Source organism: Panulirus ornatus, chromosome 9 (assembly GCF_036320965.1).
Source record: "Panulirus ornatus isolate Po-2019 chromosome 9, ASM3632096v1, whole genome shotgun sequence".
NCBI lineage: Eukaryota > Metazoa > Arthropoda > Malacostraca > Decapoda > Palinuridae > Panulirus > Panulirus ornatus.
The window spans coordinates 52,469,982-52,497,387 of NC_092232.1; the positions used below are offsets into that span (position 1 = coordinate 52,469,982).

Sequence of the window (27,406 nt, forward strand, 5' to 3'; positions counted from 1 at the left end):
GAACAGATGAGGGTGTGTTGAAATGGGTTGGACATAAGGAAAGAATAAGTGAGGAAAGGGTGACAAAGAGGATATATGTGTCAGAAGTGAAGGGAACAAAGAAAACGGGGAAACCAAATTGGAGATGGAATGACGGAGTAACAAAATTTGTAGAGATCGGGGCCTGATCATGCAGGAGGGTGAAAGACGTGCGCAGAATAGTGAATTGGTACAATGTGGTATACGGGGGTCGACGTGTTGTCAATGGACTGAACCAAGGCATGTGACGAGTCCGGGATAAATCAAGAAAAGGTCTGTGGGGCCTGGTTATGGATAGGAAGCTGTGGTTCCGGTGTATTACTCATGACATCTAGAGAAAGTATGTGAGCGGAAGCGTTTCTTCGTCTGTTTCTGGCGCCATCTCGCTAACGCGTGGAACGGCGATCAAGCATGAATCTACCTATCTACCTATCTATCTATCTATCTATCTATCTATATATATATATATATATATATATATATATATATATATATATATATATATATTGTTCGTAAGTGATAAAAATGGCTCAACTCCGCTGGGGAATGCGAACCGTCCACCTCGACGCGCCCCAACTCTATGGTCGCATCACTCCACATTCCACTACCAGGTGACGTCGCTCGGAGACCATATTGCTGACGATGCTTTATGTGCCGGAAAACAAAGTACCGAATCATAATAAAGATTACCATTACACCCACACAGCTGCACTAACAACGGCTGCTGTATTTCACATTCCCCATGTCAACTTTAAATGTACTGAGTGGTAGTCATGATCCGTGTGTAGGAGTATTTTATGGAGCGGTTCAAATTTCCTGAGGGCATCCAAAGCGTTCGGCTGGACAATCTGCCTCCGAGCCTTGAGGCAGGAGGTGCTGGACCCTCACAGCGGCGTCTTCCGAGCCCATCTAGCCAGAGCTTTCAGCCATAAATCTGACTTAAAATGATGCTGTGACTAAGTTTAAGAATGCAAATAGTTTCCTGAATTATTTAGCGAGCGATAAATACGTATCCGGTGCTGGCGAGCCAACGATACATATCGCTTGGCTCAGAGCTACTGCTGCGCGAGAGGGATGATAAAGAAAAAATACCTGAAGCTTATGTCGAGTCAAAACGTGAGATTGTATCAACATGGACCTAAAACAAAGCCTTAGGAATTACGACTTTACTTTTAACATCTGTTCAAAAATGAATAACCCAATCCACAGAACACGATAGGACTTATATAAAGTCTACCATTTTTATGTGTCTAACCTCACAGTTCTCCAATTCTGTTACCAGCCTCACACGACATAGCACGGCTGATCTATCCTCTTTATAACCAAACACAGAAGAGTTCAATGCAAAATACACTCGGCTGGTTGGTGCCGATATACGTTCGAGAATTTATGATGGGATCTAAAAGTACTTTGACTCATTTTCTTTCTGGCGAAAGCAAACGTTGTATCGTTGACTTGGGACAGACGCAGTGCAGGAGCAGTCATGAGAGGAGAGAATAATACATAGCGTGGGGGTTTAGGTAAGGGATGGCATATATATCTATGACCTTCACTGATTCTTCTGTATTTTCACCAAGCCATTCATGGCCACATTTCTTTTCCCCACTCCCTTCTGACACCCTTACCTCTCGCTCTACCAACGCCCGTATTCAAAGTAATGGTGTATGTATTCACACACAAGAATTACTCCCATGAATAACAGGAAATAAAACATGCAGCTAAGTTTTAATTACTTCGCTCATCAACCTAATGTACTAAAACTTTTGACATTATCGTAAATTATATGAAATTCTACAAAAAAGGATTTTCAAGGAGAAGGTTTAATGTGGACAACACACACACACAAGACGGGTTCTGCCTCACATCAGGCCTCGTATAACCCAGTCACAACAAAGATGTGTGTGTATGATCACACCTCTTACCCACAAACACTGGCCCTTAGAACGCTAACGACCAATGAATTTAGTGGAATAAAAGTCAATGCAAAATCTCAATGAAGTTCATATAAATATTTACATACTTCCAATTACACCTTAAATAAGACGTAAATATTAATACACCCATAGCTAAGTACTGTACACCATTAATGAAAAGGTTCTTCAAACCGTGTTGATTTCAGTTTGGCCTGCCTGATATCTACCCGTGTACTGTACTACACCAGGTAATACTTACCTCTCCTCCTTAGCTCTGGTGTTTCGTACGCAGCCGAACTCTCTACACCTCGCTGAGAACGTAATATTTGCACGTGCGTCCTCGAGGGTTACAGAGGGAGGATAGGGATGAAATAAGGAGGAAGGAATCAGAGCTAGAAGGGAAAGTGAGGAGTATAAAGGATAGAAGAGGGACAGAAGGTCTGGAAAGGGTAAAGTGTATATAGGGAAGGGGTAGGGGGCTGCCTGAAGAATGCTCGCCATTTTCTGTGAACTAACCAGAGGGACACTCCTATAAAGGCATTTCCCCCTCCCCCCCTTAATTTTTTGTCCTCTCAGAGACTTTCTCTTCTCTTCATCATCACTAGCCTCTGTAAAGCGCATCGGGGTCACTGCTTCTCGCCAAAGGTCACACGAGGGGTTGGCACTGGCCCATACCTAAGCAGACACAGATAACATCTCAGCTGACGCGGACCGCACACACACAGACAACACCAGGGCTGTCACAAGACACGGGCGCCTCACAGTGATCACAGCCGGGCAAACAAGATAGAACAAAACAGTCCTGACGCAGACCACATTATGGCCGACGCGGACCATCGCAAGGGTCGACACGGAACAAACCAAGGCTGACAAAAGACAACTCGATGACTGACAAAGAATAGCCCAACCAGGGACAAAGAACATGGAAGTTCCAAGTATGAACTGTCATGACTTATGCTCACGTCTTCTTCTAATGAGTGGACCAGGGAGTATGTCCTCAACGTGGCCGACTTTCTCTCGCTTTAGATGACTCCTGGTAGCAGGCAACTTTGACGTTTCTCACACCAGTCTAATTATACCCATCCATGCAGCGAAGGAGTTTAAGGTCTTAGCATTATCTGAAGAGGGCGTTTATATCTTTTCCGACTGGTTATAAAAATGAGGCTGACGGCCTTAATGGCCATGGCAGTCGATGGATCTAAAGCCGAAATAACCAACCAACCATCAGTCGAGGTGTCCTGAGCCCCCTCGCGTCTGCAAGCCTATGCACCCACCACTACCACTTGGGTATCGGGTGGGATTAAGACGTTGGCGCAGTGAGCCGGCACGTAGGTGTCCTTCAAAGTTCCCTCCCAGACGCACACAAGTTGCTGTCTTGTCTTCTCTCTGCCTCATCTACTACATGTGGGATGCTGGCGTCAAACCCCATTCTTCTCGAATTCTATCCATCTCATACATGATACTTGACAACTCATAACTTACATATATCATTTGCTCAGTCCGTCTTACTTTATTTAAAAGAAAATGATTTATTCATTTATTTTCTTATGAGCCGAGGTGGCCTTGATCAGGGTAGGCACTGCTCCTGCCATACCCGTCACTATTCTATCATTATCATTATTATCATTCTTAATATCCCTGGAAAATGGTGAATGAGAGTCCTGGTGTTACCCAGGACCTTTCTAAAGGTTCCTGCAGCCCAACGCTGCACTACTTCCAGTAGCTGGGAAATGTAGACCTCTTTGGAGACTGTTCTCCCATTGATACAACCTCGCCAAAGTCGTCTTTCATCCCGGTCTAACTCCAAAAACCTCTTCTCCCTCTTCTCCACCGAGGCAACCTTCCTCCTCTCCCAGCAACTCCTCGACCAACCCTCCTCTGGGACAGCCTTCCCCATCTCCCAGCGCTGCCCCACCTCCCCTCATATGGGACAACCTTCCCCCTCTCCCAACGCTGCCTCACCTACCTTCCTCTGGGGCAATCTTCTCCCTCTCCCAGCGGTGCCTCACCTTCCCTCCTCTGGGACAACCTTCCCCCTCTCCCAGCGCTGCCTCACCTCCCCTCCTCTAGGGCAGTCTTCTCCCTCTCCCAGCGCTGCCTCACCTCCCCTCCTCTGGGGCAATCTTCTCCCTCTCCCAGCGGTGCCTCACCTTCCCTCCTCTGGGACAACCTTCCCCCTCTCCCAGCGCTGCCTCACCTTCCCTCCTCTGGGGCAACCTTCCCCCTTTCTCAGCGACCGACCGCTGCCGAGGCACCGCCTCTCTCACACCCTCTCGCAAATGGAAATTCCAAACCATTCTCCATCATTTGCGGAGGCTGAACTCTGGGCCCGGCTGATCTCTGACCTGATGCTGGAAACCTACACAGGGAGAACCTACCAGGAAGGCGGTCTACACCGGCATAACCTCCTGGGAAGACTCGACACCGGGATTATCCTACTGGGAAGACTCGACACCGAGATTATCCTACTGGGAAGACGATCCACATCGGGACAACATACCGGAAAGAGCGTCCACACAAGGCCAACCTGCTAAGAAGGCTGTGTAAACCGGGACAATTGACCGGGAAACTTTACACTGGGATAATTGACCGGGAAAAGTTTTACATTGAGACGATTTACCAGGAAAACTTTACTGTATACACTGTTTACACAAGGATAACTTAAAAGGTTTACACCAGGAGAATATACCGAAAAGACAATGTTTACATCACGATACCAATTTACGGATATATCCATTGTAGCGTATAGGAATAAGTAGGATAATCTACTAGGAGAATATATCCAGTGTAATGTATTGGGATAATTAGGATAACTTACTAGGAACATATACCCATCGTAGCGTATAGGAATAAAGTAACTTCAATTCTGAATTTTCAATTTTTCCCCAGGCGAAGCGGCAGACAGATGTGTGTATACGCGTCAATATTTATACCCCGACAGCCAGGCACTGTAAACACGGCCCATCAGGCCTTCCTGGATACTGTAGCTGCTGCTTTCCACTCTCGTGCCTGTCACAGTGGCCAGGGGTGTGTGGTGATGGCCAGAGAAGCAGAAGTGGCCATGGATGTTGGCTGGTGGAGGTGGCCAAGGGTATCGTGATGGCCATGACGAAGATAGGGTGGACTTCACGAGCCCACAAGACGAGCGAGACCACACCAATGATGACCCACTAAAACCCCAGAAGTGGCCATAAATACAATAAGAGATGCAGTGTAAACACCCAGACTGCCTAGCTCACGTCCCACAAGCTTTGCCTATATTATGAACCGTCCGCTAGAGGACCTGAGCAACTCCCTGTGCACGAAGCCCTTTGGGACTGTGGCTTGAAACAGCCAGCACAAATTTGGACGTAAAGTCAAGCCTCCGAAATGGATATGTGATATACGTCAAGCACCAGCAGCCTAGGAGGAAAAGAATAAAGAAATTCCAAATGTCTACGTGACAACGTTTATATGGAGATGTATAGGTATACCGAGGTGTATTCTGGTCTATTAGACATCATTAATTTTTCAAATGAATGTGGTGAAAAATTGCGAGGGTTTGAGGGCCTTAAATGGGTCTCCGGGCGAGGGGAGACTTAGCCCACTGGTCTCCTGGTAGGCACAGTGTGCCAAGAGGGGGGTTGCTGTTTGTACCCGCCAACTGCAAGAACAGAATAAACGAGTTACCTCAGCGACCTGTTTTATGTTTAAACTCTAGAGCAACGAAGGGACGACCACTGAGCAAGACGTTACGACCCCTTGGGTATGATGGCTGGGCCTTTCATCTTGACCCAGAGGGGGTCAGGTCGAAGACCAGGTCATCATACACCAGGAGTCGTACCGGCGTGCTCCAGGGTTCGCGCCATCGTGTTCGAGGAGATAAGTAAGTGACTGGCATCCCTTGGTGTGGAGAGGTGTGGAGAGGGCGGTCCTGGCACGAATGTATCGACAGGCCCGTATCTTGCGACAGATCTGGGGCGGGAGAAAGCCTGATTTACAGGTTGTTTAACTCCGCTAACAAAGACGGATGCCACGACACCGGGGGAGACTTTAGACGTGGCGCAACTAGTTAATGACGCCGACGCTAATGATACGTAATCTCCTGGAAAATAGGAGGCAGTCTCTCACACATTCACTGCAACCCAGTAACTTAAGAGACTAGGCACTGTCCTCCACTACCCCAGCAGCCTTACCACTATCCTCCACCACTCCAGCGATTTATATAATACATATAATCTCCTTATAACGTATATAATACCCCCAAATTCCCCTTAAGTCTATTAAGGACTGTAAACGAAAATAAAGTGAAGGTCGTCCGCGCGCACGGAGAGAACCGCCTCTCCCACAAACGAAGAGCCACTTCGTCGTTCAGGAGGGGAACTTCGCCACTCTGCCGAGTCGTCGCCATCTCCGCCACTTAACCCATTACCCACGGATGGCTAAGCCTTCCCCAATCAAGGAAATTAACCCTCAGGAGATTCCTCAAGGGGGGGGACACGTCTCTACTCCCCTCCTGTCATCTCTCATTACACCGGCTCGAGGCATATCCTTCAGCGTCACCCTCGCACCAGCGCGGTTCCCTCGTCGTCACCCCCGACCTACCATCACAGCTACTCCATCAGTCTCCCTACGACGTCTACCAGTACAGGGTCATCCAGCAGTAGCACTCACTACGTAACTACCGTACTAGTACACTGGATGACGGTGCCTCTCTCTCTCTCTCTCTCTCTCTCTCTCTCTCTCTCTCTCTCTCTCTCACCAGTGCTCAAGAAGGCGATGCCTCCGTCAGTAGCACTTTGTTTGCTGGAGTGTGTCCGCCTCAGACGTTGAGGAGCCAGGAACTCCTTCGGTCCTTGCCGCTACCTCAGACATGGAGGGGCCAGGAACTCTTTCGGTCCTTGCCGCCACCAGAGAGAGGCTGCAGAGATGTACATACACATAAACAGTTCATCTCCATTACATCGACTTCCACGTAAACACAGTACTTCCCTCCTGTATTACTTGCCAAAAGAAGGAGTAAAGGAAAGAGCCAAATGAGGAACTTTTCTTTTATCTTCTAAGACTCAGTCATCTGTTCTGGACGCTACCTACGCGGAAAGTATCGTACAAGGATTAGACAGACACATAGATACACAAAAAAATCGAGAGAGAGAGAGAGAGAGAGAGAGAGAGAGAGAGAGAGAGAGAGAGAGAGAAACACAATCCGAGAGGGAAGGGGACGCGAGACTTCTTGGATGTCCAGCATTCCGTGAAGTGATGGAGGACGGCTGTGTGCCCTTGGGCTCTCCTATCGTATTGCAGGCTCAGGGAAGACGCTACGGGGAGGGCGCCACACAACAGCGCTCGGTCGGCAGCGCCGCCTTCACCAGTAACTGTTCTGAACGGTCACTGCCTCGGGACGTCAGGATAACGAGACAAAAGTAAAGAGAATAAGATGGAAGGTAAAATGCTGACTGCATCAAGAACACATGATATCATATGCTTGAATCGGTTATCACCCGTTGCTTATAACACACAGAGTTATCGCCCTTACCTTATAACACACACAGTTATCGCCCTTGATTTATAACACACATGGTTATCGCCCTTGACTTATAACACACACACACACACACACACACACACACACACACTGTAAAAGCTACAAATGCCTCGCTCAATTCAAGGAAATTAAGGACAGGGCTTACGTCTGAGAACAGCGATGTGCTCATGGATACATACCAGGGATTCTGTTTATCCACAACACTATTACATACACAATATCATGTAATACATACAACTAACGATGGAAAATAAAGTGGAATCTATAGCATACTAATGCGCTCCTGTCTGTCTGTCTCTCCCTAGTCTGTAAACAAGGCAGGGAAATCGCTAAACGCATGATGATTAACCTCTGTATACAGCTGCTAACAAATGATCGGCTTCCTTGGCAGGCTAGAAATTGCTGGCTGCTGGAGTACAATGTTTTTTGAGAAAATATTACACTGTTGGGGAGGAAGGTTTTGCCGGTAATGTGGGAGGCATAGAGAAGGAAAACGGCGGCGTGAATGGTTATGCCACTGAACAATGCCATCCGTCGTTCAGGATGTGGTCCAGGGAGGGAAGGGAGGATAGGTGGTGAAGAAGGTGGGTGTGGATGAAATGGAGGGCGTGAGGGTGTGCTGGTCATGGAGGGAGGGAGGGTGTGGTAGCCAAGGAGGGAAGAATGAAGAACGGTTGGGTAAGGAATGGCGGTGGTGCTGGAGGATACGATGGCCAGGGTGAGAGGAAGGAGAGGTGGTTAGGCAAGGTCGTGGTAGCCCTCCACGGCAACGAGCAAACGAGGGCAAGCAGGACCCAAATCTACAGAGAGGGAGAGAGAGAGAGAGAGAGAGAGAGAGAGAGAGAGAGAGAGAGGAATGTCGATTATCACCGAGATTAAGCTCCTGAGCACGACAGTACGGTCGTTGAGCACAAGGACACGAACCCTGAGCACCATAATGAGGTCGCTTGAGAAGGGAGTCGCCACCTATGGGCATGATGAAGCGTTTCTTGATCTTCAGGGGCTTCCCTGTGTCGTCTGGTGGATTAGCGTCTTGGCGGCACACCGGCACCTGATGAGGTAGATTCTGCAGGAATCTGCGTTCGTGTTCCCCCGCCAGTGTGTCCACAGGTCCTCATGCCTGCCAGGTAACCCAGGTACCAAGCACTGGAGCATCCAATGCTCCTGCCTGCAATTCCCTCCACTACGCTTCTCTGTTCATTACTAAAGTTCAGTATGAAATATTCCTGTATACACACAAAGTCTTTCCATATTTTTTCCATTACGGCGCTTATAATGCGCCTCTTCCGTCTAAACACCGTCGAAAACCAGTGTCAGCATCCTTAACAAACCCTGGTCCGCGACGCCATTCGCCATGAACAATCTCAGTTTATTTTCCCATTCCGTAAGTTCGGCCCAGAAAGAACGATAACTAGATTACAACTTCCCACCTTCCTGATGAAGACTCGGGAAGGTCCTGAAGACCATATATTCAGGGGACAGAGGTGCGAGTCCTCGCTGACTTGACGAAGGGCGGCTGCACCACTCCAACACATCACTTCTAGACCCTTCCTCCACCTACTGATCCTGCTAATACCTCCAGTGAACCTCCTCCTCCTCCTCCCTCTACTGACCCTGCTAACATCTCCACTGAAGCACCTCCTCCTCCTCCACCTACTCACCCTGCTAATATCTTCAGTGAACCTCCTCCTCCTCCTCCTCCTCCCTCAACTGACCCTGTTAACATCTCCAGTGAAGCACCTCCTCCTCCTCCACCTACTTACCCTGCTAATACCTCCAGTGAACCTCCTCCTCCTCCCTCTAGTGACCCTGCTAATACCTCCAATGAACCACCTCCTCCTCCTTCCTCTACTGGATCTGCTAATACCACCAGTGAACCATCTCCTCTTCCTTCTCCCTCTACTGAAGCTCTTCCTGCCTCCGCTGAACTCGCATTTCATCCATTGAACTTGTAACTTTAACTTGAGATGACCTAACGAATGCTAACACTGGAAAAGGCTTCCTCACACCCACAACTTACCTACTCGATCTTGTGTAACAAAGAAACTAATGGATATTCATGTGTAGATCATTGTCATTCCCTGGCTCACAGATTTACGTAGGAAGACGCATCTCAAGAGAATCCTAAAGACTGAAGCAATATATCAAACTTTCTAAAAGTAATTCTGCGCTAAATCGAAAGGAAAGTTTTTAATTTGGCTGAAAACCTTCGACAACAACAAGTCACAATGACGGTCTGCCACAGGCAGCACGTCAGGGGACGATGGCCAAGATGATGATCACCAACCCAGCGAGCCTTCAGAACAACACTGTTGCCACCTCCCAGCATTCACAACTAGTTCTACTGCTGACTAATTTACTTTCACCAAGGTGTAGCCAAGCAGCCAGCCATCCTGCCCAGGTTTCAACACCTGTAGCTACTTTCTTAATTCTACAGAGACTCCCTACTGGAAACGTGTACATGACTTCGATCTTTACACACTAGTTTATACATCATGATGTGTACACGAGAGGTGTAGCATTCAACAGAAGACATCGATATCTACAAAGGTCGGGTATTCGAGACACGAGATCCCTGGGGACTCCACCAATGCCGTGAATATAGTCCAACCGACCAGTGTACAGCACCAAGACGGTTTCTGCTTATTGGATACACGTTAGGGTAGTGTGGAGGAACCAGGAAGTGTTATCAAGGGGCCGGCCGGCTCCAATAGCCCCTGTATTTAATGAGGCCGTGTGGCAGCGGTGCCCAAAACTCGCCGGCTGAGAGTCATTAGCCTGACGGACCAAGACTACACACACCAGCAGGAAACACAAGCTTGTTTTGTCCCGTCATGACGAGACAAACATCTGGACAGTCCCTGGCTGGGACGACTCTCCAGATCTGAGCGTAAACATCGGCGACTCCTCAGAGGCACTTACACCTCTCCTTATCCTCGCCATCAACACCCATTTCTTGGCCTTTCTTCTTCATGTCCTCTTCCTCTTCCTCCTCCTCCTCCTCGACCTATGCCCTCTTTTCCGTTTCCTCAACCTAAGGGGTACACAAGCCCCTAATGTGGTTCTTTGACCCTATGGCCTCAAAGATGTTTTCTCCAGCGCTCATTACCACCAGCGAGGAATGTTACCCGCGCACACACCACAATAAAAGAGTCTACATGATTCCTCCCAAATATTATACGTGTCAAAATTTTACCTCAGACACTTGAAAAATGTCCTAACTTTGCCTACTGTAAATACATCACTTACAAAATATTCTGATACTTAATGCAATCATTGCCTACCGTAAATAATTCACTCGTAAAACACTGATACCTAATGCAATCACTTACTGCTCAATGTTTGTAAACGGCTCACTTACCATGTAAATTGATAAATAACTCATTCACTCATTCCCAATCTTATCGACATTTTCGCATTATGTCATTCGCAATGTAATTCAGTCACTGAGGCTCAGTCCCTGGGCCTTTTGTGCACTCTTTGTCTCCTCTGTAGAGCCACCGTACACATGATGAGTAGGAATATCCACTACATGAGCCGCTCTTCCAAGAAAAATAAATAAAAAATCAAGAAGTTAAACCATCGCGAGGCAGAACATCTTAAAGCAGACGGGCAAGAACATAAAACGAGTAAAACATAACAGCAAACAAGTTGAAATGTAGCGAACACTGTCCATGCCAACAGACCTGCTACCCGCCCGACACCCGCGGCCGTATGGCGCCTTCCAGTAAATGTTTGCGTTAAGTGTCGCTGTGCGCTACCTCTGAGGAAAGCCACCTCACTCCCAGTTCGCACTTATATTGCGCGTTTGTCACTACTTGTTTGGAGGCGTTAATGTAAACCGTATGTATTGATATAATCTGTTTATTACCGCTTGTTCTCTCCATGCAGTGAGGGAAATAAATGAAAAGTTGGTTTGGACGACACGAAAGACATACTGGAGTGGACGGTGGATGGGGAGAGGTGTGATTTAGGCACAGGATAGGTTAGGGAGGGAGGGAGGGAGGGAGGGAAGATGCAACGGGATGGGTCGTTGAGGGAGGAGTGACAAGACATACTGGGATGGGTGGCGGAGGGACGGGAAATGTGACAGACGCAATGGATGAGGGAGGGAGGGAGGGGAAAAATGACGAATGCACTGTCAAACGAACCCAGGACGTGTGGGAGGCTCTGATGATCCTGGTAGGGCAGCCGTGGAACGAAGAATCAAACCAACATGCACCTTACCTTCAACATACCACGTCACGTACCTGCAAGAGAGAAAAAGTATATCAGAATACATTATTCCCTTTGGTGTTCGCACACATCACGAAGATGTACTAACACTGTAAGCTGAGACTTAGAGAGTTTATATGCATCCCAATGCTACTTTGCTATTTCCATTTCTTACATAACATGTGCATACAACGAGCTCCAGAGAGCTTTACCACACAACCTACCCAGCTTTTTCGAACCTTTGCGTCCACCTTCTTTGACATTTGCATCCTGTACCACCACTTTCAGCAGCAGAATTACCAGTATGACGTTAGTGAATGGTGAGATATAACTGTTCAACTCAAGGGTGGGCCGTTTTGATAACTATTTCTTTCCCTGTACCTCGAAGCTTTGGAACTCTTTACCCTCTCATGTCCAATAACTACGACCAGATTCTTTTTAAGAGACATGCTTTTTACTTTCTCCAAAATTCGGAAACATTTTCCTTTGTCTCGTCTTTTTCCCTTACATTAACCTCTACATATTTCAAGTAAGGCTCGGCCTTGATGCGGACTTTCATCCGCAACTGAAGCCTTCAACATAGAAAAAAGAAAACAAGAAAGTTACTTTATACCACCAAAAGTCATCTGACTTGCCGTAACAGGTTAACGGCTGCAGCGGGGAAATCTCCCTAACAGCTGGTTCAGTCATCTCATCGCGTTAGCTCCCTTCTGTGAGCCGACCTGGCCCTCTCACCATATCTCTAGTTAAACCGAATTTCATATTGAGCGAAGAATCTTGCTTCCGGAATCAGAAGGGTGACCAGCCAGTTTGTCCAGCGTGGTGGGTGGGACTATATGGTTACACCCACACTCGGTGCTGGCCAGCTGTGTTGCACCAGCTACGTATACCAAGCGATGACTTGGAAAAGCTCTCGCAACCATCACCACAAACTATCCTCATTCACGTCATCTCCGTGGACACTTTAACAAGAACATGTGCTGCAATCAGAGATACATATCGTAATTACCAGGGATGGAATGACACCACGACGTCCCCTCATACGTGTGAGGGAGGCGTTCCTATCGACAGTACAACACCATCGACAACATCACGTATACTGGAGGGTTCTGATCAAGGAGCGATGCCAGCATACCCCAAAGTCTACATCCACCCGGCTCCCTTGTGCCCCTCGGCTCCTAAGAAAGTCGGACCTGCAACGATCTGGGGTCAGGAATGCCCGGGAGTGGCTCCCCAACCACACACACACACACACTTCCATCTTTACCGCCCTAGTTTGAGAATTAACACGGACGTGTGAGCCGCAGTAGTCTACATCATGAGGTGACAGGGAGTCTGCGTGTCTAGCAAGACATGCAACTAATTCCATGTTTGCCGTCAGGTCCCCTTGACACGGCAGTACGTGACCTGATCTAAGCATGAGCCGCTTGAGGCAAGTCGGCACTCATCCTGCCACATTTTACTGAAGACTTGATGGCTACAGACATCAGGTGTTAGCGGGACCATCCGGGGATTCAGAGCTAAATTCTTCACCTCGTCTGAAATGGGACGTTTCCGGTTCGTGCAGAAACTGAAGTAAGTAAACAATGCTCTCTCTCTCTCTCTCTCTCTCTCTCTCTCTCTCTCTCTCTCTCTCTCTCTCTCTCTCCCCGAGTGAAGAGAAATTAAGAACTATGTGTGGCAGAGGCCGTCCCCTTGCGGAGAGAGAGAGAGAGAGAGAGAGAGAGAGAGAGAGAGAGAGAGAGAGAGAGAGAGAGAGAGAGAGAGAGAGAGAGAAGGGGGGGGGGGGGGGTCCACTCTAAATAATGAGGAAGTAAAAATGATAACAGTCACTAGTAACTATAACCTACAACTCAAAAAAAAAAAAAAAATGAGGACTCGAAAGATTCCTTCATAAATAGCACTTCCCATGTGTCTCGTGTCCAGGACATGGTCCTTGCTGTACCAGATTTCACAAAGCCACCAACACGATGCCTGCTCACTCTGCTCTGGGGCCAAACTCGGTAGACACCGACCCTATAAAAGCAATGCGCCTACCAACAGTTAAAGGTATTCAGTACTGTCTGCAAAAAGAATTTCGACTTCAACACTATCACGGAGAACACGGGACGTTATGCACAGTGGGAATACGAATATGTGTGAAAGCAGACAAAAAAAAAAAAGACACAGAAAATTCGTAACATAAATGGCTGATGACAAGACTTTTTAGGTAGCTATTAGTAACGAACTTAAATGCACAAAAACAAGGCCTAATTGCCAGTGGCAAAACTAACAATCCAAACATTCACAGCCGGAAATTTGCATATAAAAAAACATGTACCTCACGCAGGGCGTTCGTCTGACCATGTCTCAAATATGAGAAAAAAATGACAAAAAAGCATAAATACTTGAGAACCCAAACAAGACGAAGCACAACGGGCTCTTGCAATAGATGCCCTACAGACTATTCCACTGTTTACCTCGACCGCTCCATATATCCTAGGTCAGCCCTAAGACAACACGTCGCCCCCTGTATACCACTTCGATCCCATTCGCTATATCTTATCCACATTCCTTACCCTCCAAATTGTTTACACCTCAGTCCCCCCCCCCCCCCTAAAGCCCCTTTCGCTTCATTTCCTCCACTTCTTACACGTAAATCTTCTTACCCTATCTTCGCCTATCCACTTCAAATGTCCGAACCACTTCAGCACACTTTGTTCAGCTCTCTTAAACCATAATAGCACTCACTACCAGACCTTCTAACAGCACTACCAACAAACCTACTGCCTCTTTCTTCGTAAGTAGGAAGGTACACTATCCCTACACTACCTACATATCGTACCCAGGAATCTGATTTCCAACACGTCCACTGTTTTCTCGTCTTTTGCATTCAGGTGGCCAAGACCACACATCACCGTTGGGACTACTATTCCCTCAAACATGCCCATCCTGGCATTAACAGACCTCTCCTTTCACACACTCCTCAAATTCTCACAAATTTCGCCCCCCCCCCCCCCCCCTCCTCTTTCACATGGTTCCATCCGCTGCCACATCCACTCTCCTAAGTACCCAGGACCCTGCACACGGACCGATGTGTCAGGAGTGAGCTGCGGAGGCCAGGGTATCCTGGTAATTACTACGGGTGTTTGATGATCAGCATTTGCCACCAGCTTTTACTCTAGACTCAAGTACACTCCCTCTTGTTGCTACAGAGTCCTAGGCCTTCTTCTCGCTTCCTTCTGTCTACCTCACGTATCTCTATAGAGTCCTTCGATATCCGAAATCACCTGATCTCTGAATGGTGTAATTCTACCCGAGTGTGGTGGAGGACTGTCGGATTGAGAAACGGGCGGTCGGTCGGCGAGGCCAGAGCCGTCTGTTGTGGCGAGGAAGATGTGGCTAGCAGGCTCGCTGGCTAGCCAGTCCTGGTTGGCTGACCCTACGGCTCTGGTAACACAATAACACATCGCTCCACACAACCATCACAGCAACAACTCCTGTTGTGCTCTGTATACTGAAATCCCCCACGAGGAACACTTCTCACAGAATAAACAAAGCAGCATCATCCTAAATCAATATGATAATATATATATACAAGCCACATAAACAGAAATGGGGGAGATTAATTCCCCCGATGCCTTAGGATCAAATCAGAACCAAAATACATTGCCAGAGATAAAGCTCAACGAATGAAAACCAGCTCACAAATCTCTCAGGCAAGACAAGTTGTGGCGAGCGACGATCGCCTTCAACCTCAGTACCTGCTTATGTCCAGACCTGCCAGAGAAGGATGGCATGATTGAGGAAGTTGCTTGCACCAAGTCTCGTGGACTTAACCCTCCCCCTCACGTCAGTGACCTCACACCTCTCGGACATCCAGAAATAAAGATACTTTATTTAAATGACACAAACACTTTAAGCACAACTTTTAAAATCCAAAGGGGGGGGGGGGGGTCCAGTGACCCAGGTGATCATCTATCTGGGAAATACTAACGATTCAAGGCATCAGTTACCTGACGACACCATAGAGAACGAGTATGTTTACCTCTCTCTCTCTCTCTCTCTCTCTCTCTCTCTCTCTCTCTCTCTCTCTCTCTCAGAGGCTGCCATTAGCTTCGTACCGACCAGTAACGGGGGGGGGGGGGGGGGATGGAGTGGCTTAATCCTTGTACCAACCATATTACCTCCAGTCTTACCTATATGTATATCCTCTGCTTTCCCTTGTTAACACGGTTAGGCCCTTTATGCACTCTCTTCTTCCACTAGGCTACTCCAGCGTATGGAAAATGTCGGCTGGGTCATGGTGTGCGGCCACCGTCCCCGGAACGTATGGGTGATAGGGGACGTTAGTGTCGTGGCCCCAAGCTTTGTGGCCGACTTGTCATGTTCCTCGCCATTACCAAGTGGGTTTTATGGCCCACCCCAAACCTCCCTCCCTCCCTCTAGCCAAGAGGGAGAGGGGAAGAGGCGGGCGAGGGAGGGTAGAGAGAGAGAGAGTTGGGCTATCACCTGCAGCGGCAGCCGAAGGGTGAAACAGGCGTGCGATGGAACCAGGTACCACTCGTTCCCTGGGACTCCACACATCCACAGTGGAATCATTTGGCAAAACTAAGTCTCGAAGGCCTTCAGACACCTCGAGCACAGCCTCCACCCTGTACATCACGACGGCAGCCAAGACCACCAGGCACTCAACTGTAAACACGGGACGAGTCTGACTTCGACGTACACCACAACAGCAGCTGGACACACTGTGTTACGTAAGACGAGGCATCTGGCCCTCACCACCATCCTGGATCAAGATCCCACCAAGTTAATAAATGTGGTGTGGTGGGCGGGCTGTGTGGTGAGGTATGTGGGGGCGGGGTGTGGTAGGCGGTGTGTGTGGTGAGGTGTGTAAGGCGGGATGTGGTGGGCGGTGTGTGTGTGATGTGGTGTGTGGGGCGTGGTCTGGTCGACGCTGAGACTCCTCCCCCCTAACCGGACACACTCCCTTCTTAGCATTACCACCACCCAGCCTGTACTTGCAGGTGTGGTCACAATTTATGTGTGACGGGGAGAGAGTATTACACTCAAGTTGCTCCGTCTCTTAACCTTGTGTTATGTGCCATGTCTTCACTCCTACGTGTGCATGTCTATTCCCACACAAACACAACCAGTCTAAGTCAAGTATCCATTCATCGCCCTACCCCCAGAGGAGGATGAACACCTTGGCTGAGCGTGGGCCGACTGTCTCCTCCCAGGATCCGAACCCATGCAAGCCCTCACTGACTTACGGACGCTAACGCTCATCACCGCACCACGAAGGCCCGTGGTGAGGGGTGTGTGTGTGTGTGTGTGTGTGTGTGTGTGTGTGTGTGTGTGTGTGTGTGTGTGTGTGTGTGTGTGTGTGTGTGTGTGTGTGTACACATGATGGCGGTATGGTCTACTGGTGAGGCGTGCTATTAATACATAACAACATCTAGCTACAAATTATCAGATCCCAACACACACAAACCCAATACCCAACCTCATACCTCAACACACACACACACACACACACACACACACACACACACACTGTGATCCCACCAAACACAAACTCCTCTCTCTATCGACTTTACCTAACCTTATTTGATTTGTATCTTCGGCTGGTTTTTTGAGGTAACCAACCTTCCGTGGTCTAGTAAGTTATCTCTTAATGGCCTCTATTCTTTACCTTTCCTACAGCCTGGCTGGCATGTTACATCACAGAGGAAGCTGCCTTACGCTTTCTTAATTCCTGGGGTCTTCCCAGCGGAGTTCCTGGCACATGTAGGTCGAAAGCTGAACAGCCTAGGAGACCTCGACATTCATGCTGTTCTCTCCTCTGTTTCCTACAGTCTCCCGGTTCTTCGGGCCATCTCATTTGCATGATCTAACCATTTTGTAATTCCAGCTGGGACATATATCACTTCTTATGAAGGTTGGGGGACTAGGCCTTCCAGTATTTTCCAGGGTTATTTTACGAAACGTCTCTCGCGACTACGTCTTCATAAGAACGGGTCTAGCTAGAGTTTCCAGCCTGTCTTAAGTCATCTATTTGAGTTACAAAACCGAGGCTGAGGCTAGGGACCTAATGGACGTTTCATTGTGCGACATTCCATCTGGTTCCGTATGGTGGCGTTAGCACACAGCAGGATATCACACAGGAGAGAATGGAGACTTTCAGAAGGGAATCATTGGTCTTCTTTTAATATCCATCTTATCATCATTATCATTCCGTTAATTGTGTTCAGACTTGACTGATACTCATGTGTTTGTTTTCTACCCATCAGAGAATTCGCCATCCTAATTCGGGTGTCATTTGCAGAGGATACTGCGCAGTTTCGTTACGTGATCTTATCAAAGTCAGAAAATTACTGTACGAAGAATGGCGGTGGGGCAAGCACAGTTCCCTGGGAGACAACTCTCTCACCAATAAAGCAGAAGACGTGGTGCACATAACCACTACTCTGCAGGATGTGTTTCTTAGAAAATTACATATCTGGCGTAGCCATCTGTCATCCAGCCCCTTCGTGCGTATGCAAATGTGCAATCATTCCATGATCACATTTACTTTGTGTCTTCGTGACGCCTGCGTAAGTGACACGAACCTTCATCATTTCCTAAGAGGTTTCTAGTATCTACGCACCTCTGAAAGACACGACAGTTTCCCACCCAACATCATCATCTCCCCCCCACCTAACCACCTGCACACAACCCACACTCAGTAACCTTCTGGGTTAATGCATAGCTAAAAGAACAGCACTGAAATGAGGACTATCCACTACAACCAACTTATTGAGGCTGGTTCGATACAAGATGCTAGCCCTCACCATCGCACCACATACACGCCTTCCAGCCTCCGACCACCTCCCATTTCTCTTACCTTCGCTGACAGTTGTCCCCACGATGACATGCCCTCCCCATGCTCGCCCCTCGCCACGGGATGAAAAAAAGATAAGAGTCTGCCAGTTCTCGACAATTACTGTTACACCGGACTTCTCGTCAGCCGGGCCGCCACGACGACCACAAAAGTGGGAGACAGAGGTGATGGCAGAGAGGGAAGGGTTACTGGAGATGAGGAGAGGACGGGAACGGCAAGGGAGGATGGGACCTGGAGTGGAGGCAGGATGGTGGCCGAGGATGAGGAGAGAGAGAGAGAGAGAGAGAGAGAGAGAGAGAGAGAGAGAGAGAGAGAGAGAGAGGAAGGTGGTAGGGCGCTCTCAGAGGGCCGCCAGCGGGAGGTCCGCCACCATTACCACAGCAGGAGCAACGCACCAACCCACACGATCGGTCTGCGTCATTTCAGATACTGCAGGTCGGAGGTCAAATGAGAGTAACCCTGCGTACTCTGGGTTAACGTAAGCAGAGGTAGCGAACCCTGGCACAAAAAAAAAAAAGCATCGTGTAGACTTCTGATCCAGAACGAGAGTTTCATAATATGATACGGATGAAGACTGTCAGTATGGAGGAAGAGGAGGAGGATGGGCAGGTAAGCACCTTACCCAGCAACGAGACAGAGGGTACCAAGGGCACTGCAGACGACAGGGGCAACTAGTGTCATAATCTGCTTCCCAGTGGCCTCGCGCAGGCCGTGTGTCCTGATGGAGGGAGATGTGGCCAACCCTGCTACCGTGATGGAGAGCCACGTGGACAACCCACGTACCACAGTGTAGAAGGTTTACATGGACACCGAAGGTATCACGCATTAGGCCAGATGCGGCCAACTCAAGCCCCATGTAGGTAGGCCACATGGCCACCCCAGGTAACGTGAAGGAGGGCCATCCGTGGCCATCCAGTGGCATTGTACAGGAAGGTTTGAAGGGCGTCGCGGGAGGAGGAACATAATATGGGGAGGGGGCAGACCTTGAGTTCACTTTCCCCAGACTGGGAAGGACCTCACCTCTGATGCCTCGCACAACACCCTCACCCCGCCCTCTCCCCGTCTTCTTCATCTTTCCTCCCCCACTCTGGCCCATTACAGTATGTCAAAGTATCCACAGAAACTCCTCCAGTCATAAATTCTGCTATTTTCTCTTTTCAAATCGCTTACAAAAGTTACTCACGACGTAGGAACATGGCCCTGGAACCCGAGGTCCGACACCACAATGGGAAAAAATGTTTGAGACCCATTATGGAAGTTAGCATTTTACTCGAACCAAGTTACTAATATTGTCACATGTTCTGTAGGTGTCACGCCCCGCGTTCTTCACCTCCTCCAGCAGCGCAAGACTCGTGGTGAGGAGGTCACCGTCCGCTGCCTCACTTGTGGGGAGGTGGTCACCGTTCGCTGCCTCACCTGTGGTGAGGAGGTCACCGTCCGCTGCCTCACTTGTGGTGAGGAGGTCACCGTCCGCTGCCTCACCTGTGGTGAGGAGGTCACCGTCCGCTGCCTCACCTGTGGTGAGGTGGTCACCGTCCGCTGCCTCACTTGTGGTGAGGTGGTCACCGTCCGCTGCCTCACTTGTGGTGAGGAGGTCACCGTCCGCTGCCTCACTTGTGGTGAGGTGGTCACCGTCCGCTGCCTCACCTGTGGTGAGGTGGTCACCGTCCGCTGCCTCACTTGTGGTGAGGAGGTCACCGTCCGCTGCCTCACTTGTGGTGTGGTGGTCACCGTAGGACGCCTCACTTGTGGCGCGGTGGTCATTTACGACCACAGCCAGTTCGGTGCGGACGCCTTACGACCACGAGCCAGTTCTATAAGGACAACTTACGACCACCAGCCAGTTCTGTACGGACGCCGTACGACCAAAAGCCAGTTCTGTACGGACGATTTACGACCACGAGCCAGTTCTATAAGGACAACTTACGACCACCAGCCAGTTCTGTACGGACGCCTTACGACCACCAGCCAGTTCTGTACGGACGCCGTACGACCAAAAGCCAGTTCTGTACGGACGCCTTACGACCACCAGCCAGTTCTGTACGGACGCCGTACGACCACCAGCCAGTTCTGTACGGACGATTTACGACCACCAGCCAGTTCTGTACGGACGCCTTACGACCACCAGCCAGTTCTGTACGGACGCCTTACGACCACCAGCCAGTTCTGTGCGGACGCCTTACGACCACCAGCCAGTTCTGTGCGGACGCCTTACGACCACCAGCCAGTTCTGTACGGACGCCTTACGACCACCAGCCAGTTCTGTACGGACGCCTTACGACCACCAGCCAGTTCTGTAAGGACGCCGTACGACCACCAGCCAGTTCTGTACGGACGATTTACGACCACCAGCCAGTTCTGTGCGGACGCCGTACGACCACCAGCCAGTTCCCGTCTGCCTCTTCTAGCTGCAATCAAATTACCTTAAGTAATTACGAGAGTCTCTGACGAAGAGCGATGCAAATCATCCATCATCTCTCACGTCCAGGTCTCTCCTCCAGACCTCCTCTCTTTTATACACGGCTGAGGTACTCCACCAGCATAATGGTCTTCCAGGCTACACGCACTATCTTCAGAGCTGAGAGTTATATACCCCGTCCAGCTCAATGGTCTTCCAGGCTACACACACACCATCTACAGAGCTGAGAGTTATATACCCCGTCCAGCTCAATGGTCTTCCAGGCTACACACACACCATCTACAGAGCTGAGAGTCAGATACCCCGTTCAGCACAATGGTCTTCCAGGCTACACACACACACACACCATCTACAGCCACACAATGCGGCAAAGCCAAGTGCAAAAGTTCTGATATTAGATTTCATCTTCTACTACAGCAAAATGTTCCACATTCCTATTCCAAGTAGTTTTTTCCCCCTCTCCGATGCCCTTGCAAAAGGCAGTTTCTGATATCACAAAAAAAGATATCTTGTTCTGTACAAAGATAGTTTCCATCGTTATGTGAAAAGATAGTTTGTTACGTGGGCGGACATCCTCCCTGACTTACTCTCCATCCTTCTTCCCCGTCAGCTCAGTCTCCTGCGTTCCCTCGACACCCTTGGCCGTCCCTTCCATCCCCTATTCACCTGGAAGAAGCCGGCCCAGAGCCCACTCCTCAGCGGCGGAGCGGTCGTCCACCATAAAACCAACAATTCACCTTTTCCCAAATACGTCAGTGTGCCGGGGCCAGTCAGAGACCCCGGCCGCTCCCGCCCTCCCATATCTTCTTTAATACACAGTCCAGCCTTTCACCTCCTCCACCTACCCTACCCTACACACTACAGTAGCCTCGCCACGAACACTCCATACGTGACCACACATTATAATTATCTACCGTATTCAAAGTTCTCGTCTACGAGAAAAATAATGTACGCCACACGTCCATACAAGGTTACTTGAGCTTTCCCTCCGTCAAGTTCGTAAATTATGTACACGACTGACAATCTTCATCATCCATCTTTCTGCCTTTCCAGCCCTCACATCCAGCCCTCTCCATCCCTCCTGCCCTTACTATTATCGTGTGCTGAAGAGACTCCACACGACTTCAGAAGCAGCAGCCATCAGGCTCAACCTCTGCTTGCAAAAAGGCAAGCTGTTGTGTCCAGTCCAAACACACCCCATAGGGGTCACACTACCACCATACTGTTCCCTCAGGTCAAGCTGGATTTCAAACCATATCTACATTATCACCAATGTACAAAGCTCACCCTGATACTGATAACACGCTCATCATCATACTGATGGTTCACAGTCAATCTTTTAAAATACTTTCTAAACACTTTCCCAGCTTTCCATCATTGTCTTCGCCATCATCTGCATCAGCACCAACACCTTCACTTGCAACAGCCTTTATTTTCATCTTTTCATGCCTTGCAGTCCATCACTTTCCCCTACATCATCTGTCACCTTCTGTTACATCAATCTTGGTCAACTCTCTCCTCCATCTCCATATATTCCGTCATACCAAACCTTCCTCAACCCATACCTCCCTTTAATAGGTCTACCTCAGCCCTCACAACCCTGTTATCCCATCTCCCTCTAGTTTACCAACCCCACCTACCACTACTCCATCGCTTCTACCTCACCTCCACCCATCACCTCACCGTAAGTCCAACTACCACATCGCTTCCAACCACTCCATCACCCTAAGTGACAGCTCCGCCACCCAACTTCGTCACCTAGACTCCAGCCACAGTAACATCCCTCACTCAGGACCACTCTCCTCCAACTCGCAGGAACTTTCTTCCCGTACAATCAGCAAGACGCGGCCTTTCTTCGCCCCCTTTTTCCATCTGTCTCCTGATGTCTGGACGTTACTCTTACGACAGACGTCCACCGAGTCCCTCCCACACTTCGGAAGACTTGAGGGCACTTCGGCCGCTGCCGTGGGTGACAACAGTGGAAATTTTCAGATGGTTTCACCTGATAACACATTCCACCCAAATCCTAAACGTATTCCTGCAGAAGGATGGCTCCTTGGAGGACTTTCTCCAAGTACCACGGCTTCTGTATACTCTCAATATTCCTCCCTCCTGATGTAGACGAATACTCCAAGAGGGGAAGACCTCGAAATGGTCTATTCCTTGTAATCCTGTGATGGCACACACGCCCACTACCACAGCAAAACATGCGGGGAAGAAGTATAATTTCTAAGCAGCAGCTATGCGAACATGGTGTCCTCCTTCACATACTGTTCTATTACAGTTCCTCTGTCCCAGAACCAAGGCGCCACACTTTAGGCTTCCAGGTCTGACATCGTGGAGCGCTCTTCTTACCTCCATCTCGTCCATCTGAATTTCTGACTAGAAATAAACAAGGGAGAACCGAACCACTGATAAAACTGCAGCCGTGAGCACACAGGCCGGGTATAATACCCAGATGGTCTACTGTAATAACAAAATCAACCATACTATAGCAGAAATAATTGTCGTCAGAACAATGAGGTTAAATACATGAGCAAAACTCTGAATAAAAATCTCTCCCCATCCCCAGAAGACGCCATCAACAACCCTCCCATTTTGTGTATTCAGTTCAAGTACCAGAAATAACTTCGACTCCAAATAGAAAAAAAAAATCGTTTGGGATTCTATCTTAGAATGAAAATTTATGATAACCTGATGCCAGGTCTCACAACCCCGCCGTCACTAACTTGCTGTCTTAGACGACGCCTACTCGTCTAAAGCCAGAAATTTTGTACCTACAACCCGCCCATGGTACAATACCATACAGGGAGGCACACGAACAGGTAACAATTCACATGTATCAGGGAGTTAAAGTGGATGATCCTGTACGAGTGGATCAAGCTGCAGTGATATGTGAAGCTACAGGAGTGAAGTTACTGCACAAACTGGTTTACTTTATGATGTGTGATGATGATACGAGTTAATATGAAGGTCTTATATCCACGATGGCAGACGAACTTAAACACGACGGTACGATCCTCGAGCAGGATGGTACGATCCCTGAGCACGACGGTATACGATGGCTACACTTTCAACCCGACCCTCAAGGAACATGTCAATGGTCGGACACTCATGCCTAAGAGTCGTAACGTCGTGCTTGAGGGTCGTCGTCCCGTCGTGGTACAGGGGAGGTCACGACGCAAGCACTGGTGTAGGATGTGTAGCCCCGAGCTCCCACCGCACTAGCGCCTCCTCTCCGGCCACCAGCTTCCTCAGAGGTTGTAAAAGATGGCTTCCTGTACCCTGAGCACCCAGCCTGGCGTCTCCCTCGCCTCCTGTTCCTTCCTCCTCTTGACTCGTCATACATTACCTCCCTTTCCTCCTCCTGTCCCACCGTTCTCCTGCAGTGTCATGTTATCTATCCTTTCATCACCTATCCCATCGTCGCCCTAGTCCCACTGTCACACTATCCACCTTCAACTACGTCCCTCTCCCATCGTCCTCCTGATCCGACACACTTTCCATCACATCCACTTCTCCCCCGCCATGCCTTGCACTCGTCCCTTATCCCACCTGCTCTCTAACTATCTCGGCCTCCTGCAGCGGGCAGACCAACCCTGGTTGCAAGCGTCAAAGAGACGACGCAGAGCACTGCCAGTCTCGAATCCGCCACGGAGGACGAGACCACCACATCAGACACACAATACCCGTCTACCGAGGCTTATTCACCACAGGTAAATATACGTTGACAGCCCGCACCAGCAATCTACATAGCCAGGTGACAAGGAGTGGGTAAGCCTTTGATCTTCACAAGTCCTGTACATCCTAAACCTCTTGCGCAGGACGGAGCGACGCCGGGTTATGACGAACAAGAACTTCACCAGATACCTCAGGGTCGTACCGTCGTGTTCAAGGGTCGTACTCAAGAGGTTCAGACATTCTGGTGTTAGTTCCTTGGAAAATCTCTCGGTAGGACGAAATATCTTATCGACTTGAGGAACAAGCCCGCAATATGTCCACCGGCAAATGTTTATATCATCTATGATAAAGTTGTGTACATGACCTTTCACCTTAGCGGCACCATGGTAGCCCCTAACACCTTTAAAAAGGCACCTGGTTCACCTGACAGGCCAGTCACCTAAACCCCCATAAAACTGGTTCAACACCTCTACATGTTACATCCTCATGACTTCACATGCATACTTCATCACCTCTCCCACAGTCCTTATACTAGGCCATGACCCCTTCGCCAGGTACACTCAATGACCTATCCTACGCCTCAGTCATGACCCCTTCACCAGGTACACTCAATGACCTATCGTACGCCTCAGTCATGACCCCTCCACCAGGTACACTCAATGACCTATCGTACGCCTCAGTCATGACCCCTCCACCAGGTACACTCAATGACCTATCCTACGCCTCAGTCATGACCCCTTCACCAGGTACACTCAATGACCTATCGTACGCCTCAGTCATGACCCCTTCACCAGGACTAATTTGATTTGTGCCGGTAAGCCCGGCAAATTGATCGTGCACCCCCCATGCTCATCCTGTGCGAGCGGTAGCGCAACAGGATTACAGAGGTCACAGATTGTCGTAGTCAGACCCACGTTATACTCTAGGACCTGTTCCATGCCTCACGCACGCACAAGGTCATAACCCCTTCACCGGGTTTGTTACACAGTTTCGAACCCCCCACCAACACCTCAAAACAGGTTTTGGTCTTGCCAACGCTGCTTCATCATCCGACCAATGTGTTACCTAAGGCCATGACCTCTATCAAGTGCACTGTATCTCACAGGGTTTACGCCCCTAACATAACAGGTCATGCATGACCTGTTCACCAGGTATATTCGACCACCTGTTCAGCGTCGTTACATTCCAGGTCACGGTCGTGACCCCCTGAACCATGGTATCTGACCTTAAACTGGGGACTGGTTATGTTTAAACTTATCAACTGTCTGAAATTTCCTTTTCCATGAACTTCCTCACTTTACATCCATTCGTGTACTCTACCACACACACACACACACACACACACACACACACACACACACACACTGCTCTCCCAGGCACTGTCTTTTAGCCACAATCACTAATAACACAAAGATGAACTCTCTCTCTCTCTCTCTCTCTCTCTCTCTCTCTCTCTCTCTCTCTCTCTCTCTCTCTCTCTCTCTCTCTCGATCAGTGACCCGCCCCAGCCTCTCGGTGACCCCGGCGGCGACCTGCAGCCTACTTGAGCAAGAAGCAGAACGAGGCGGGACGGTGTGTGTGTGTGTGTGTGAGCCGTTCCGGCGGAGGAGGCGTTCACCATACTTTCTCCTGGTCCCTGGCGACCAGCCTCACCGGTATTTACATGGTGACCACCTCCCTCCTCACCACGGTAACAAGAGAGGAGGGATCTAAGGCACGCAGGGAGCTCAACTGGTGGAGGAGGAAGAACGATCACGAACAAGGATAGCGAGGGAGACAATGGTGACACAGAGATATCATAATGGTGAGGGACGGTGATGGTGGGAGAGTACCGAAACGAACGTCAGACTAAAACATCGCTGGCCAACTGTAGCTACAGCCTCTCCGCTCCTGTGCGTCTTGAAAGAGCCAAACTTTTACCCAACGAAGCAAAATGGGATAATCTTGGAGTAAATGGACTCGACACAACAAACATACTAATGTATAAATAAGAGTAATGTATTTACTTCATCTACTACGACCATTTGGGTGGATTATATTCGACCTATGAGCACGGGAAGCCTTCAGCAGCGAGGAGGTGGGTGTATCATCAGGAAGTCAAAGATTTATTAACCTCTGAGTCAGGTCACGGGTCATGCTTTCATAGCCAAGGGTCGTACTGTTCTGTAGTGGAGAGGCTGAGGGGGAGGGGTTGATGGAGACGACAACAGCAAGGCGAGAGATACGAGACGCCGCGCTGGCCGGCAGGTAGAGGATGGCTTGGGTCTGGCCCCATGACGGGGACCTGGCTGGCTTCACACACACACACACACACACACACACACACACACACACACTGCCGCTCGTGGACCATCCTCACCACAACCAATCAGAAAGGAGTTACATACACAAAAAATAATACTGGCATGAAAAGGAGTCAGGAGGAAGGGTCGCTGAGGCAGAGAGCGGAACACAGGGCCCACAACAAGGTCACCGGGACGCGGGAGGCGTAACAAGCAGGACGAAATTTTTTTGCTGAGGGTGGGACAGAGACCCGTGGGCGGTGTACATAACACGCTGAGGGAAGCAGATATACGGAGGCACTTCTACACCCACGAGGAGAGGCAGACTAATGAGTGTCCTCCTACAAGACCGAAAATTATGATGATTTGGGAAAGTAATCAAATCTAATCGACAATGACGCTTAACAAATGATTACTTAATTATTCTAAAATGGATAACAACAATGATGCTTAACAAATTATTACTTAATCATTCTAAAATGAATAACC

General features: G+C 49.1%; 1 protein-coding gene across 1 annotated transcript in view; it reads right to left on the bottom strand.

The window, feature by feature from the left end:
* The window catches only part of LOC139750068 (fat-like cadherin-related tumor suppressor homolog), a 791,324-nt gene that overhangs the window by 228,161 nt on the left and 535,757 nt on the right, over window positions 1-27,406 (bottom strand).